Genomic DNA, 14,525 nt, shown 5'->3' on the forward strand with positions numbered 1-14,525 from the left:
TAAGGGCATTACAATCGGTTATTATTCGGAAAGGTATTCCTTCAAGGTAAATCTTAAATTTATTCAATGAGTAGATTATGGCTAGAGTTTCTAATTCATAACTATGATACCTACTTTCTGCTGGCGTTGTTGCTTGAGAAAAATACGAGATTGGATGAAATTTGTTATCATCCTGTTTTTGTAATAAAATTCCTCCAAACCCTTTGGCACTAGCATCACAATGCAGTTCTGTTTCCTTAGTCAGACTATACAGGGCTAGAACTGGTGCTGAGGCCAGTCTCTCACAGAGATAATTAAATATTGTTACACATTTGTCTTCTAACTAAATTTCCCTATAGTTTTTGTCAGAGCTTGCAATGGTTTGGCAACTTTCGAGTAACCGGGAATGAATCTCCTGAAGTAAGAAAAGAGTCCTAAACATTTTTGCATATCTGCGGAATTAGTAGGTTTCGGAAGGTGCTTAATTGTCATGATGTGATCATTATTCGGCTTAATTCCATCCTTGCTTAATGTGAATCCCAAAAATTCTATACTAGTGTAACAAAGCAGACACTTGCTTAACTTAATTTCTAATCTATATTCTGCTAGGAGGCGTAATACTTTACTTAAGACAACAAAGTGTTCTTCTATAGTTTTGGTTCCGATTGCAATGTCGTCCATGTATACAACTACATCTCCTTGTTTTATTAATGGGCCGAATATATTGTTTACAAATCGTTGAAAGACAGCTGATGCGTTTCGCAAGCCGAATTGCATGCTAAGATATTCGTATTGTCCGTTTGGTGTCACAAAAGATGTAAATTGAATTGAATTCTCTGCCACCTTCACCTGGTGGAAACTACTTTTCAGATCCAGAAGGGAGAAATACTTATTACCTTCCATTCTCTCTATGCAATCATTTATAAGTGGCAATGGGTACCCATCCCTTACTGTTATCTTATTCAATTGTCTATAATCAACGCACAGCCTTTCTCACCTGATTTTTTTTACAAGTACAATTGCAGAGGTATAAGGGGAATCACTTGGTCTGATATGGCCTTCAGCCAGCAATTCTTCAATAAGTGTGTCAACTACTCTTTTGTCATGATATGAAAGCTTTCTTGGTGTTGAATATATTGGGGCTTGTGACATAATTTTTATCTTCATTTCATACTTATGTTCAATGGCTGGTATGTTGGGCAGGTCTAAATAATTTAATTCAATTAATGTTCGGATTTCACTACGCGAGTTTTCACTAAGTTTGTAATCAATATTGTAATCCTCAATGTCAATTTGTTCTATATTGTAAATATTCTGAATATCGGAAGTTTGCTCAATTACATCTAGAAGCGCATTACTTATCGGAAGTTCACTGTTATTCGGGTTGTTTTTTTTTAATGCTACCTGCTGTCTCATTCCCTATTTTGTCTAATCTATGGCCTAATGTTTCTGAATTATTAATTGGTGTTTTTGATTTTTTAAGGGGTTCATAACTATTAGCAGTGTTAACCGGATGCGTGGGAGTTAGTTGATCTAAGGCTATATCGTTGGAACAATCATGCTAGGCGAAATTTTTTTTTTTCACTTAATTTGAAATTTAAATTTTTAATTTTATTTGTCTCGGGCTTATGATGTTCATAAAATGATAATTTTAACTTATACTTCTTCAAAAAGGGTCTACCTAATAGCAAATCTTCTGATATGTATTCATCTGGCATAATGTAAAACAAAATCATATTTTCAATGTCGTGATAGCTTATGTGTAGGTAAATTTTTCCGTAAGTGAAAAGAAGTGAGCCGCTGACACTACGGAGGTTCGATGGTAAAAGAGTGTATTTTTTGATGTTTTGGAATCGTAATGTTGAAGCTCTCACAATATTAACGGCGCTGCCCGTGTCGAACATAGCGGAAAGAATATAAATATAAAGAATAAAGTTTTGCGTTTTGGATCAGTGTAAAAATATACTCCTACCTGGTCAAATATCGGACAAATGGGTATTCGTCGCTGTCTTCATCTCTGGGAGTTTTCGGTTCCATTGCTGATTTGGTGTACTTTTTCTCCGGGCACGTCTTTATAGTGTGGCTGAGAGAGCCGCAACGGAAGCAGGACCCCTTCGCACGTTTGGGGGCCTGGCAATCTGAAGCGTGGTGTCCAAACAACGAACAATTGTAGCATCGCATCTCACCATTCGATGTTAATGAAGATTGTGCTGAAGCTGAAGTTGAAGCTGAAGTTAAAGCTGAAGTTGAAGCCGAAGAGATAGTCGATGAGTTCCACTTTGGTTTGTTTTTTGCTCTTAAGTCCGCATATCGATGAGATAATTCCTTAAGCTCATTGATAGTCTTCGCTCCATACAGCAAGGCAATGGCTGGCGACGTGTCACGGAAACCATCGATGATAAAGTGGACTGCTTCAATCTCACATACACTTGCACGCAACGCCAACTCTTGCATCTGCAAAATGTACCCCATAACGGATGTTTTTGCCGGAATGTAGAAAGTTCTCTGAAGTTGCATCACTAATTCGGTTGTCGAACATGCCTTATCAAATGTTTTCAGAAAGTTGATTTTAAATTGGTCATAATTTTCTGAAGTGTCGAGCCGCATAAATGTGTCTGCCTCTGAATTTGGTGCCATTAATAAGCGTGCGCATCGTAGCTTGTAGGCGTCACTTTCATCAACAGCTGAACAAGCACGCTCTAATTTCGTAATCCACAACCCAGCGTCTTGGTCCCTCGGATTCGAGAATGGGACCATTGCTCGGATCACTTCTTTGACGCTGCTGCTCTCCGCCATTAGTTTTGTGAGCAAAGCCCTTTTTTGTAATATTCTAATGGCGGCATCTAACTCTTCTTCTTCTGGCATGCGTGCCTTGCCGACCACCGGCGCCAGCGTGTCGGCGTCGTTTTCCAAATTGAGGTTAGAGTCGGCTGGAATTTCGGAGTCGTTTTCGGCTGAAGCGTTAAATTTGGTCGGAACTACAGGGCTGGTTGGACGATCAGGGACATAACCATTTTCGTACGCGAGTTTCTGCAGCTGCCGCAAAGTTGCATTGCTCGAGTGCGCAATTCCTTGCCCGTCTATCCAGTCCAACAGCTGCTGCTTCTCAATGGCAGCGGGGTTCATAATGACTTTGTTTAAAATTTAAATAACTGTAGGAGTTTTAAAAGTTGCTTTGGATTGCGTATCCCACTTCTGAAGTTGTGTCGCAGTTCTTCGTTTAATTTTTATTAACTTATTTATTTCACGTCTTTTCTCTCTCTTGTCGATCGTCCAACTCCGACTTCTCGCAGTATAATATCGCAGAATAATATCGGAATCGGTTAGGGTTAGTATCGGTAAGGGCTAATATGGGGTTGGTTAGGGTTAATATCGGCTGCCTAACAAGATATAGATTTCCCTCCACCGGAAATAAGTTTTCCGCCAGCGGAGAGACGTATTTCGTCAGCAGAGATAAGTTGTCCGGCAGGGGATATAGATTTCCCGCCACCGGAAATAAGTTTTCTGCCAGCGGAGAAACGTAGTTTGTCAGCGGAAAAACGTAGTTCGTCAGCGGGGATAAATTGTCTGCCAGCGGAGATAAGTTGTCTGCCAGCGGAGAGACATATTTCGTCAGCAGAGATAAGAGTTCCGGCAGGGGATATAGATTTCCCGCCACCAGAAATAAGTTTCCCGCCACCGGAAATAAGTTTTCCGCCACCGGAGAGACGTATTTCGTCAGCAGAGATAAGTTGTCCGGCAGGGGATAATAATAGTATAATATCGCAGAATAATATCGGAATCGGTTAGGGTTAGTATCGGTAAGGGCTAATATGGGGTTGGTTAGGGTTAATATCGGCTGCCTAACAAGATATAGATTTCCCTCCACCGGAAATAAGTTTTCCGCCAGCGGAGAGACGTATTTCGTCAGCAGAGATAAGTTGTCCGGCAGGGGATATAGATTTCCCGCCACCGGAGATAAGTTTTCCGCCGGCGGAGAGACGTATTTTGTCAGCAGAGATAAGTTGTCCGGCAGCGAAGATAAGATGTCTGTCGGCGGAGAAAAGTTTTCCGCCAGCGGATATAAATTTCCCGCCACCGCAGATAAGATTTCCGCCAGCGGAGAGATGTGTTTTTTCAGCAGAGATAAGATATCCGGCAGGGAACATAAATTCCTCGCCGCCGGAAGTAAATGTTCTGCCAGCGGAGGTAAGTTTTCTGCCAGCGGAGAAACGTAGTTCGTCAGCGGAGATAAATTGTTTGCCAGCGGGGATAAATTGTCCGCCAGCGGATATAAATTTCCCGCCTCCGGAGATAAGTTTTCCGCCAGCGGAGAGACGAATTTCGTCAGCGGAGATAAGTTATCCGCCAGGGGATATAAATTTCCGCCGCCGGAGGTAAATTTTCTGCCAGCGGAGATAAGTTTTCTGCCAGCGGAGAAACGTAGTTCGTCAGCGAGGATGAATTGTCTGCCAGCGGAGATAAGTTTTCTGCCAGCGGAGAGACATATTTCGTCAACAGAGATAAGTTGTCCGGCAGGGTATATACATTTCCCGCCACCGGAAATAAGTTTTCCGCCAGCGGAGAGACGTTTTTCGTCATCAGAAATAAGTTGTCCGGCAGGGGATATAAATTTCCCGCCGCCGGAGATAAGTTTTCTGCCAGCGGAGAAACGCATTTCGTCAGCGGAGAAACGTAGTTCATCAGCGGAAATAAATTGTCTGCCAGCGGAGATAAGTTGTCCGCCAGCGGATATAGATTTCCCTCCACCGGAAATAAGTTTTCCGCCAGCGGAGAGACGTATTTCGTCAGCAGAGATAAGTTGTCCGGTAGGGGATATAGATTTCCCGCCACCGGAAATAAGTTTTCCGCCAGCGGAGAGACGTATTTCGTTAGCAGAGATAAGTTGTCAGGCAGGGGATATAGATTTCCCGCCACCGGAGATAAATTTTCCGCCAGCGGAGAGATTTATTTTGTCAGCTGAAAAAAGATGTCCGGCAGGGGATATAAATTTCCCCCTCTGGAGAAAAGTTTTCCGCCAGCGGATATAAATTTCCCGCCACCGCAGATAAGTTTTCCGCCAGCGGAGAGATGTATTTTGTCAGCATAGATAAGATGTCCGGCAGGGGATATAAATTCCTCGCCGCCGGAAGTAAATGTGCTGCCAGCGGAGATAAGTTTTCTGCCGTCGGCGAAACGTAATTCGTCAGCGGGGATAAAATGTTGCAACGGGCTAGCGTATGTGAAACCGCCGAGTCGGCATTACGCCGGATGTCGGGTTCCAGTTTCGATGTTTTTATACCCGATACTCAAAATGAGTATTGGGGTATATTAGATTTGTGGTAAAAGTGGATGTGTGTAACGTCCAAAAGGAATCGTTTCCGACCCCATAAAGTATATATATTCTTGATCAGCATCAATAGCCGAGTCGATTGAGCCATGTCTGTCTGTCCGTCTGTCCGTCCGTCCGTCTGTCCGTCTGTCCGTCCCCTTCAGCGCCTAGTGCTCAAAGACTATAAGAGCGAGAGCAACGATGTTTTGGATCCAGACTTCTGTGATATGTCACTGCTACAAGAATATTTCAAAACTTTGCCCCGCCCACTTCCGCCCCCACAAAGGGCGAAAATCTGTGGCATCCACAATTTCGACGATACGAGAAAACTAAAAACGCAGAATCGTAGAAGATGACTATATCTTCTAGAGTGCAAAATCTGAACCAGATCGTATAATTGTAGCCAGAATCAAGAAAACAATTTCATTTTTTCTCGCCCTCTCTCTCTAACACACACGAAGCATAGCCGGCTTTGCTTAGAGTAAAACATTAGCGCCTAGATCTCAGAGACTATAAAAGCTAGAGTAACCAAATTTGGTATCCACACTCCTAATATATCGGACCGAGACAAGTTTGTTTCAAAATTTCGCCACACCCCCTTCCGCCCCCGCAAAGGATGAAAGTCTGGGGATATTCACAAATCTCAGAGACTATTAAGGCTAGAGTAACCAAATTTGGTATCCGCACTCCTGTTAGATCTCACTATAAAACGTGTATCTCAAAATTTCGCCCCACCCTCTTCCGCCCCCACAAAGGACGAAAATCTGTTGCATCCACAATATTGAGGATACGAGAAAACTAAAAACGCAGAATCATAGATAATGATCATATATATCAGATTGCTGAATCTGGATCAGATCAGATCATTTTTATAGCCAAAAGGAACAAATCAATTTGCACTGGCTACGCAGCACCCGACGTCACGCTCAGACTGATTTTCTGTCTCTCTCGCACGCACTCCTTGTCGTGTCGTTTAATATTAGCGGCGTCTGCCGGAGGAGAGCCATACTGACTTAGTATCGGGTATAACTGTAGAGTTGCGGTCTTCGCAGCAACTCACAACGTTCCCCCTCGTTTTTATGTTATGTGTAGGCGGCTGTTTGTGCCGCGTTAAGTAGAATGTTGCGACAGTCAAAGTATTCGAAGTGTTGAGCTGGACATTACAATGTCCGGGTTGAATGACATAGTCGTTCAACGGGACATTGCCATGGCCCGAGGGGGTTTAGGTGGGGGTGCCGCGGTACCGTTATCGGTAACTCGCGCATATAAGAATTAAATCTGTCCGAATGTTCTTGTACCATGACCACTGACCCTGGTTCCACCGGCTGAAAGACCAATCGCCGATTATGGAACCTGTTTTCCAACAAATCTAATGCCACAGCATAATTGCCATCCGAGATTTCTAGCGACCGAACAGTCTCCAATGCCGAATTCCGCAGTGTGACGGCCCATATTTGGATGGACTTATTTGTGTGCACAGAACTGTAGCTTATCTGCATGCAAGGGAATAAACGGGAATAAAGCGAAAGCTTTTGACGGGAGAGCGAGCTTTGGGTTATCTTGGTGGGTTATCTAGCCCTTGTGCTTTAGAATGGGATGAAGAAACAAAATCAAAGCTCAAGCGCTGGATCATTCGATCCATGGAACTAAATTGTGGAAGGTCAGTTTGGTGGTACGGCGAGATAAAAGAAAAGAAAAGAATAAAAGATTATACACGTGTCTGAAAAAAAAATTGAAATCAATAAATCGTCGAAAGTAGGGTGCACATGCCAAGCTGCCCCAAAAATTAAGATCAGTGTGCCGAAAAGCCGAAAAATCAGTGATTCTCCAAAGATAAACCCGGTTTCAAGCTCCAAAAGGTAATTAATTAATTAATTACATAACCCCCCGCTTTGACATGTGGCTGATAAAATTTTTCTTCGCCAAAAGGGGTCTGAGCTTTGCCAGTCGATCTCGGTTTCTCCAGTGTAATTTAATATTGACGAAAGTTATCCAACGGAGGTCAAACTTCTGCCGCACAACGAAAATTTGCGATCAACCTTATTGTTGACCTTGGCAGAGGACATACAGTTGCCTCTGAAATTCTATGTCGTGGCCTGGATAGGCACAGACATATCCATATCGGATGTCTTCAAGGAAAATGATTGACACACACACACACACACACTGAATTCAACCGTAGCTACTATTGCTATTATTATTATTTTTTTGCATTTAAATTTTGTACATTATAATCTAATCTAGGACACATCAATGCATGCAGGCCTGTTGCAGCGATGGAAAACCAAACGTAAGCTACCACTAAAAGTAAGAAAAACACCGCTTTGCTTATAATTTTATTTGTTCTTCTAAACTTTTCTCCTCTTTATATATATAAAAAACCCCTAAAATTAAGTTGCTGTAACTGTAGATAAATAAGATGTTATGAAGATTTGAGGTGATGCTGAGGATGGTTGTTAGTTGGAGTGGAGTTAAAATATGAAAATACACTGAAGATTGATCAACATGAAATTGGAGTAGAGTAACTATACAGGGGTATTGGGAAGGGGGAACATATAGAGGTTTAAGGGTTAACACAAGAAATAGGCGAGCAGAGTTAACATGGTAGGGCGGGTAAACGCGGAGATTACAAGACCTAACTCCGTGCGGCGATGCATATGGCACTATTGATTTGATTTGTATAACACCTAACGGCCAGGTTAGCACCAGAATCTCTTGTATGTGTTTAGCTGGAACAACTGAAAGATCCCCCCCATCCGACGAGCCCTAGCCGAAAGATCCCACACAGTGCTAACCATAACATCGATGCAAGTTGTCTAGTTTGTGGAATGCATCTCGAAAGCTACCACACCAGAACACCGGAACACATTACAGCAGACAGGAACGCAAATGCTGGAGCTTTTCTATGTTTGTTTAGCCCGGATGGCTGTCGATGATGGTGGCAAACATTGAATAAAAGTCCGTCCAGTTCGCATACGCGCCGCTAAACGTCGGCAATTGTATAGGAGGCAGGGATGGTACCTGTCTACGGTGAGGTAGAAATTGCGAGTCGGCAGACTCAACCTCCAGCCAAGGTAGAATGAGTCGGCATGTGGCCGCTACTCTTAGCCATTTCCCTCATAATCGCCGCCTTCAGCGAGCTGGCAAGTGACTCAAAAATGTCACACAATCCACTGTGAATCTCGTTTCGATCTAATTCCTCAAGCTCGCCGTGAGACATCTCAAATTTGCCGATCAACTTCTCGAATTGCTCTTGCTTGACCACGAGCATGTAGTAGTCACACTCCGACGACTCATTCTGCCAAGCGGTAGCCAACCTTTTCATTTTTACGCATAATTCCGTTGACTTAAGCTTCAAAAAAGACACCCTGTTTTGCTCACTGGTCATTGGAATTTCGTTAGCAGCATTAATTTCCATGGTAGCGGCAGCGTTAGCAGGGAGAGCAACATCTCTAGCGGGAAGATGATCGTAAAGACTAACACGAGCAATAGACGACAAAAACCGAGCACAGCAAGCGAACAGCTATGTACAAACCGGATATACAAAGACAGCCGGTGTAAGAAACGTTTCTTGCGGGAAGATGACCGAAAAGAGAAGCGCAGGCCAACAGCTACTTGTACTACCGAATATGCAGGGAAGGCCGGTGTATGTATATATGTATGGATAACTTATGTGGTCGATTACACTGGTTGAGATGGCAATAAGTTTAGACCTTTGAATGCTATATTAGTTTGTGATTGCACTGATGGATTGCTTATTGCACAATCACGTCGAGGTAACCAAATGTTAAGCTATCCCGAGCCCTTCCGCTCACTATACCTGAAGACGCCTACCACCCTATTTTCGAGGTGTCGCTAGATATAGGACCAACTGTATTGGATCGGTCGAGTAGGCTGCCCAAACGTGTCCGCTGCTTTCGTAAAGCCGAGTTTGCGAAGCTTAATAACCTCATTAGTGATTTTGATTGGTCCGCTTTGTACTTGTGCACTGATATCATAAAAGGCACAAACATTTTTTACAATGCTCTTGGCACATTTTTCGATTCTTGTGTCCCGCTTTCTTGTCCGACTAGATCTGGAAAACCCCCTTGGTTTACCAAAGAGTTATCCAGTCTAAAAAACTTAAAATCAAGACTTTATACAAAATTTCAAGAAGTGGGTTCTCCTACTTCTCACTCTCGCTATGTAATAGCTCGGTCAAACTTTTCAGTTTTTAATGCTCAATGCTATAAGAACTACCTATCTCGATGCAGGATACGTTTTTCTCAGGACCCTAAACAGTTTTACAGCTTCGTAAACAGTAAGCGTAGAACGTCCGCACATCCATCCATCATTTTGTAATACGTCGGCAAATATGATCAGGCAATTGCCGATCTTTTTGCCCAATTTTTCCAAACCACCTATTCTGAGGAAAGCTACTCTGGTCATCCGTACCCATACGGTTTACCGAGATCGAACGGCATTTTCAGTCCCTTGTTAAATGAATGTTCCCTACTTCATGATCCTCGACTAGTTAAGCCGGTGTTTTCACCGGGTCCAGACGGGGTTCCAGGTTGTGTACTCAGGTACTGCGCCGAGGATCTGTGTGGACCTTTGCTTAAACTATTCACCCTGTCCATTGATTCTTCTTGCTTCCCCCGATCTGGAAGGAATCGTTTATAATTCCTCTCCATAAAAAAGGTAGCAAGTCTGATGCAAAAAATTATAGAGGTATAGCAAAGTTATCCGCTATTCCTAAAATGTTTGAGAAGGTTTTAACTCTGCACTTGCAACATATCTGCAAGTCACTTATATCTCCAACTCAGCATGGATTTATAAGGCGGCGATCAACCACCACGAACTTGTTAGAGTTTACCTCTTTCATTATTAAAGGCTTTCAATGTAACTTACAGACGGATGTTATTTACACCGACTTTAGTAAAGCATTCGACTCTGTAAACCATTCCCTTTTAGCGCATAAACTTGACCTTTTAGGGTTTCCGCCCAACCTCCTGAGATGGATTTCTAGCTATCTTTGTTCTAGGTCTCAAAGAGTCCTCTTCAAAAACTCCCTCTCTTTACCAGTAAAGGTTTCTTCGGGAGTACCACAAGGCAGCCATCTAGGCCCCTTACTCTTTCACACTCTTTATTAATGACTTGCCTTCAGTATTAACATACTCTCGAGTACTTATGTATGCGGATGATGTTAAACTCTGTGTCCAGTACAAGGACATTTCATTTCATTCTCGCTTGCAATCCGATCTCAATAACTTTCAGTCATGGTGTTGTGCAAACTTGTTACACCTTAATGCCTCGAAATGCAAAGTTATGACATTTCATCGTTCTAGCCCTTTGTTGGCTCCCTACACCCTATTTGGTGGTTCTCTTGAGAGAATTACCCTGGTGGATGATCTGGGTGTTATGTTAGACCCCAAGTTAAAGTTTTCCGAACACATTTCTACCATGGTAAATAAGGCCATGGGCGTGCTTGGGTTTATAAAGAGGTGGTCAAAGGAATTTGACGACCCCTATATAACAAAGACTCTATACCTCGCTTGTTCGTCCGATCTTAAAATACGGCTCCTGTGTATGGTGCCCTCAGTACAAAGTACACCAGGACCGTATAGAATCAGTACAGAAAAACTTTTTACTCTTTGCTCTGCGGGGCCTTAACTGGGATGCGGGTGTAAGACTCCCATCTTACTCTAGTAGACTACTATTAGTAAGCCTCCCATCCTTAGTTAACCGTAGAAAAATGCATGGTGTGATATTTATGCACAACTTGATCAGGGGTGACATAGACAGCCCTGATCTGTTGAGCCGCATAAACTTCACGATTCCTATTAGACTGACTAGAAATTTTATACCGTTGTTCCTTCCACTTTGTAGATCGAATTATTCCTTGCATGAACCGTTTAGGGTCTTATGCTCGGATTATAATTCCCTCTACCATATTATATCCACCACTAATTCTCTTCCTCTTATTAAATTATTAGTCCTTACACACCTTTCTATTAATTAGTAACTGTAGTGGTATTTGTATTTTGATTACATGCTTAGTTTCTTAGTAAGTTTAGTACTAATTTTCATCGAATGTTAGTCTAATAGCTATCTTTCTTGCATGTTCGCGTTTGGTTCGGCTACGCACCGCGCGTCATGCGGCAGCGCTCCTCGGTCGGTTGGGCGGGAGGAGGGCTGCGTTTTGCCTGGGATCCGCGCGTAACAGCCTTCTGCTGGTGTCACACGGGCCACTTGACGGTGCAGTAACTGCATCGCCTCTTGAAAGATGCAGTCATTGCATGTCAACGTCCAAAAGATTACCGAACACAGAAGCAACTTTTAACTCGTTTTATAACTCTATTTACTCCACCCTTAATACATTTGTTCCAGATATCATTGTACTTGTATCGTCCAAGCCTCCCTGGTTCTCCAAGTATTTGTCATACTTCAAAAAGAATAAATCCAGGCTCTATTAAAAGTACCAGAAGTCGGGCTCCACGTCGGCTCTATACTTCTCCGCTTGCTCTCTGTTCCTTGCTGTTGATAGTCAGTGTTATAATCATTACCTTTCATAATGTAGTAGAAAGTTTCGTAGTGATCCTAAAAAGTTCTTTTCGTTCGTTAACTCTAAGCGTAAGTCAAATTCTTTTCCTCCGTCCCTTCATTACCAGAACAAGACAGAAGCTTCTGCTGTTGGTATTGCAAATTTATTCGCTACCTTTTTCCAAATAACGTACTCATCTCAAATTTACAACTCCGTATCCGTACCAGCTACCTCACGCTAACAGCATTTTTATACCCGATACTCAAAATGAGTATTGGGGTATATTAGATTTGTGGTGAAAACGGATGTGTTTAACGTCCAGAAGGAATCGTTTCCGACCCCATAAAGTATATATATTCTTGATCAGCATCAATAGCCGAGTCGATTGAGGCGTCTGTCCGTCCGTCCGTCTGTCTGTCCGTCCCTATCAGCGCCTAGTGCTCAAAGACTATAAAAGCTAGAGCAACGACGTTTTATATCCGGACTTCTGTGATATGTCACTACTACAAGTATATTTCAAAACTTTGCCCCGCCCCCTTCAGCCCCCACAAAGGGCGAAAATAATATTTCAGATTCGAGAAAACTAAAAACGCACAATCATAGAAAATGGCCATTTCTATCCGGTTGCGGAATCTGGATCAGATCGGATCATTTGTATAGCCAAAAGCAACAAATCAATTCGCAGTGGCTACGCAGCGCCCGACGTCACGCTCAGACTGATTTTCTGTCTCTCTCGCACGCACTCTTTGTCGTGTCGTTTAATATTTGCGGCGTCTGCCGGAGGAGACTTACTGACTAAGTATCGGGTATAAATGTAGAGTTGCGGTGTCCGCAGCAACTCACAGCGTTCCCACTCGATCTGGCTATTTTCGAGGAAAGCGTTGTTCTAGAAGGTTTGTCATCTATGGACATATCGTTTTCTGCGGGTCCAGATAAGGTACCAAGTTGCATTTTAAAACACTGTGCCCAGTCCCTTTGCAAACCCTTGACCTTTCTCTTCAACCTCTCTTTGGTACAGTCTTGTCTCCCAGTCTTGTCTCTGTCGCAACACGATTTACTCAGACATCGTTCAACATCGACTAACCTTCTTGAGTTTTCTTACTTAATCCACCGTGGTTTTCAAAGTGGTTTGCAGACGGATGTAGTTTTTACGGACTTTAGTTTGTTTTTTTTGTTGTATTTACGGGGCGACTCGGACTAGTCGCTCATTTGATGAACAGTAAAACTAAGTTTACAAAACTTTCGCCTCAGACAGATCGTCCAGGGCCTTGCTGGGTGGCGGGATCTTGTACTCCGTTTCGAGGGTCTCGTAGATTTTCTCCTCCTTGGGCTCCACCACGGACACGTTGTCGGGCAGTGGCTTCTTGTGGCCAATCATAGGGCAACATGATCATGACCTTGATGCCGAGCACTACCTAGCGCAGCAGCACGTGACGTGTGGCAGTCTCGACGTAGTCGTTGCACGGATCCCCAGAGTGGATCATCAGGCCATCGACGAACTTCATCGACTTTGCACGTTGACCACGCAGCTTGCCGGACACGACAACCTCACAGCCCTTGGCTCCCGACTCCATGATGAAATGCAGCACACCGTAGCAGGCGCGACGGACGGCCAGTCCTCCGGTCAGCTTGTAACGCAGCGACTCAGCCTGGGCAATGGCGCACAGACCACGGGTGGCGACCTTCGCGGCGTACAGCTCAATGCGGCCAGTCTCGAAGTTGAAACGCTTCTGGACCATAGCGGTCAGCTCGCGGATGCGGCGTCCCTTTTCGCCCAACACCTGCTGGGTCTTGGTGGCCATGATGATGATCTCAGTGCGGGAAGGGGTCACACGCTCCTCCACACCGGAGTAACCATCCTCGGCGAGCTCACGAGTCAGAAACTCGTTCAGCTCAGCCTTGAAGATACCGTCGGAGATGAACTTGCGATTCTTCGAAATTGGGAGGCTGGTTGTCATTTGGACAACTCGCACGGAAACGTGGTAAGCAGAAAGGCATTCGATTCTGTGAACCATGCTCTGCTTATTCACAAGTTCTCTTTATTAGGGTTCCCAACGAATCTTCTAGATTGGATTTTGTCCTATCTCTCTAACCGTACTCAACGTATTTTGTTTTCTAATGTGTTGTCAAATATTGTTAACGTTACTTCAGGTGTACCACAGGGAAGTCATCTGGGCCCGCTTCTGTTTATTTTATTTGTGAATGACCTTCCTCAAGTTACTTGGCATTTAATGTTACTTCTAGCTTTTCCCTTAAATAATATCTTTTGCCGTGTGTTTCTAGATCCAAACGTTTTACGATTATTAAAATTGTTATTATTTCTTACAACTGCCTTCATGACTTTACTACTTGTATCAGTACTTTCATTTCCTAATTTTGTCTCGTAGTCGAACAATTTATTTTTTACAAACGCTAATGATAGAGTTTCATCTGACAAAGTTTCGATTGCCGTGATGACACCATTATAGGTTGAAGGTAGAGTCTGCAGCAAATGTGCCACTTTGTCCATCTCATCCATTTTAGCGCCCGCCCCTAACAACTCACTCACTGTTTCATCAAAAATAACAAAATGACTCGAAAGTGTCATTTCATTTGAGAGTTTGAGTGTTATTAAACGTTTACGTGCAGCTAATTGCGACGCAAGGCTTCTACGCTCATATATGGCGTCTAAATTCTTCAGAATATCACGTGCCGAAATGTCGCCTGCCGCGA

The 14,525-nt window shown here is 43.4% G+C and overlaps 1 long non-coding RNA gene and 1 pseudogene across 2 annotated transcripts; one reads left to right on the forward strand and one right to left on the reverse strand.

Moving 5' to 3' along the window:
• The first annotated feature begins 7,169 nt into the window (after positions 1 to 7,169).
• LOC117188223 lies at positions 7,170 to 7,801 on the forward strand. 2 transcript variants are annotated; one of them, XR_004472521.1, is made up of 3 exons: positions 7,170 to 7,468; positions 7,535 to 7,580; positions 7,686 to 7,801. It is a non-coding gene; the product is annotated as an uncharacterized LOC117188223 (long non-coding RNA). The 2 variants fall into 2 exon arrangements; XR_004472520.1 differs by lacking the exon at positions 7,170 to 7,468 and having other exon boundaries at positions 7,490 to 7,580.
• A 5,168-nt stretch (positions 7,802 to 12,969) lies between these two features.
• On the reverse strand, positions 12,970 to 13,786 carry LOC117188343 (annotated as a pseudogene).
• Between the last annotated feature and the right edge of the window lie 739 nt (positions 13,787 to 14,525).

The sequence above is a fragment of the Drosophila miranda genome, chromosome 3 (assembly GCF_003369915.1).
Source record: "Drosophila miranda strain MSH22 chromosome 3, D.miranda_PacBio2.1, whole genome shotgun sequence".
Taxonomy (NCBI): Eukaryota; Metazoa; Arthropoda; class Insecta; order Diptera; family Drosophilidae; genus Drosophila; species Drosophila miranda.